Source organism: Bos indicus x Bos taurus, chromosome 20 (assembly GCF_003369695.1).
Source record: "Bos indicus x Bos taurus breed Angus x Brahman F1 hybrid chromosome 20, Bos_hybrid_MaternalHap_v2.0, whole genome shotgun sequence".
Lineage (NCBI taxonomy): Eukaryota > Metazoa > Chordata > Mammalia > Artiodactyla > Bovidae > Bos > Bos indicus x Bos taurus.
Genome location: NC_040095.1, coordinates 17,669,173 through 17,672,407, shown reverse-complemented (window position 1 = coordinate 17,672,407; position 3,235 = coordinate 17,669,173).

The window sequence follows — 3,235 nt, the reverse complement described above, 5'->3', positions numbered from 1 at the left end:
ACTAGAGACTAAATGATTCAGAAGACTGGATCAGTGAGCTGGAAGAAAGAATAGTGGAAATCACTGCCACTAAACAGAACAAAGAATGAAAACAGTTTAAGAGACCTCTGGGACAACATCAAGGATACTAATATTCAAAGTCAGGGGTGCCAGAATGAGAAGAGACAGAGAAAGTATTTGAAGAGATAATAGCTGAAAACTTCCCTAACCTGGGAAAGAAAAGAGTTGTCCAAGTCCAGAAAGCACAGAGTCCAAAACAGGATTGACTCAAAGAGGAAAACACCAAGACACATTGTAATCAAAATGACCAAAATTAAAGATAAAGAGAGAATACTAAAAGCAGCAAGGGGAAAGCAACAAGTAACACACAAGGGAATTCCCACAAGGCTGGCAACTGATTTTTCAGCAGATTTTCTTCCGGCCAGAAGGGAGTGGCATGATACCTTTAAAATCATAAAAGGGAAAACCTACAACCAAGAATAATCTACTCAGCCAGCCTCTGATTCAAATTTTATGGAGAACTCAGAAGCTTTACAGACAAGCAAAAGCTAAAAGAACCCAGCACCACCAAATTAGCTTTACATATAAGAAGGAACCTGTCTAGGCAAAAGAGAAAAGGCCGCAACTAGAAACAAGAAAACTGCAGAATGAAAAAATCTCACCAGTAGAGGCCCTGGTGGCTCAGATAGTAAAGAATCTGCCTGCAACACCAGAGACCCAGGTTCAGTCCCTGGGTTGGAAAGATCCCCTGGAGGAGGATGTGGCTACCTATCCAGTATTCTTTCCTGGAGAATCCCATGGACAGAGGAGCCTGGCAGGCTACAGTCCACAGGATCACAAACAGTCAGACAGGACTGAGCATGGGAGGGGACACAGGAATACGGATAAGGAAGCCCAGTTTTAAAGATCATTTTTATTTTGCCTTCACATCCTACATTCTCAGGTCTCCATGGAGGGTTGATTAGGAAGCAAGATGGACTAGGAGCAGGTTTGGAGGATGGGCTGCCGGCTAAGCCGGACATGTCCCAGCCATCAGAACCCTGCCTCTTTCTCTTTGCAGGATCACTTCTCTGTGATTCCCGTGTAGCACCAGGAAAAATGCCTTTTTCATCACAGTCAGGGAAGAGCTGTCACACACAGATGTGACACACAGCAGTTAGAGAATACCTATGGGCTCGAGGCTGGGTGAGCTCTCTCTGGGTGAGAACCAATAGAGACAGAAAACATTCAACCAAAGGGCTCTCTTGGACAAAATTAGGGATACTGCTTCCTATGACAATTAATACATTAACCCATACGTACAGCACTTAAAAACAAACAAACGAAAAAGTGAGCCTGAAGAAAATCAGGCAGTAAACCTGGCAGACATGAGCCCTTCCTAACATCACCCTGAGTGGCCCAAACGGTTTCCGTGGGTGCTGCCAACTGTGGTTCCCAGAGCTGAAAGGGCAGCCGCGTCTGCGTTTAAACATTCAGTTGTGCCAGATGATCGGATGCTTTTTGTCTTTTACATGTCATACCTCAAACCCTCAGACCCCCTCCGTGGCCGTGAGACAAAGCCACTGAGTTTTCATATTGGGAACCAGTCAATTGCATTTGTGGATGAAATTCACCAAATCAACTTTGACTGCTGTCACTTTAGGAGACTTGGAAGACTTGGAACCGATGACGCTGTGTGAAAACTCTAAACGGCTGAGCAGAGAATTCATGCACAAGGTCTGCTGGCCCTTCAGGTCCCCTGGGTCTTCATGCCGGTCCTGCCAGCGGTTCAGGTGGAGCTCAAGCGGGGGCAGGGGAGTTTCTCTTTATCTTGATGACCTTCTTAAGGGTCTCTTTCTCTGAGTCACTGGTCTGACAGCTCTGAAGTTCCACCACATGCTTTATAAAAACTGGGTCTTTGAGGCAGCGGTTTGTCTCCTCTGAGGCCTTCCTGGTGGGACTTGGTCACGCTGTGCACAAGAACGTCTGCGGAGAAAGTGGCTTCCTTTATTTGCAAGGTGTTTCCAACCAGCTGTTCTCAGGCCAGGTCACACATGACGTCTGCCTCGCTGACTTGGTGACTCAGGAGTCCCTGCCTGACCCTGCTCAAGTGCAGTAAAGAGGAAACCAGACACGCTCTCAGATGTTTTTTTTGTTTGTTTCCTTTTAATTAAGGAGACATTTAAACATAACTGACTGTTACCCACCAGTTGGTGCTTGTGGTTTCAGTAACTCCAGAGGGAGAAGGCTTGGTGCCTGCTGGACAGTGGGCAGACACAACCCTTTCACAACAAATCACCAAACAGAAGTGCCTGGCTCATCCTGCTCCTCCAATTAAAGCCACGATTGTTGTGAAGCATGTAAGCCTAACACAGAGACTGTGTGATGTGCAAAAAGCTTTATTTCACCAAGAGCAAGACTCGAATTCTCTGCGGCCTCGTAAAGCTGAGGGGAGGGGGCCTTTGTCCTCGGGCAGGTGGATGTGCCAACAGTACGAGGCCCTCCCCTGGCCTACTGAATCCTCACTGCCTGCCTCCCTCTGTGAGGCCGCACTGTGGAGTCTGAACTGCTCCTGAACACTGTTGGAGTGAAAGGCATTGCTAGGATTCTGCCCTTTCCTCTGACAAGCCAGGAAAGCCACAGCCCCACCAGAAGCAGAGACGGAAATAAAGAGATAGAAACTCATACTCCATGTTGGATGATGCTGCGAGGCATCCTGTGACCCTGACCAGGGCTATAAATGCAGCAGGAATGTTTGAGGAGGAAGTGTCCACCTGCAGGTCCCAGACAAGCCTGGAAGAGCAGAATCCTCTCACACACCTCAAAGGGCTCAACTGTCCTTTGTTGGAATCAGAGGCATTAGGATACATCAGCAGGGGGTGGGAGCTTACGTGGCACCTTCCTGGAATCAGGAAGTGGCAGAGACGTGAGGCCAATGGAAGAGCACTCAAGAATCATCTCTGAAGGGGATAATCTGTCTGAGAGGATGGGAAAGAGAGACTCTGACAGTACATCGCCTTGTGGACTGTTGATTTCACATATACACAACTCTGTGATCACACTAACTATTTCTGCAGGTCTGAAACCCAGGCTGGGCTGCCCATGGGAATCTCCTTTGAAGGGCTGGTCCAATAAGAACTAGCCTCACTGAAAAATAAGGAGTAGTTTAAAAAAGAATGAGTATAGGATCTATACAAGCACCCTACAAACAAAACACGAGGAAAAGAGCAAGCGAAACAAATGATCAGAAACAGGC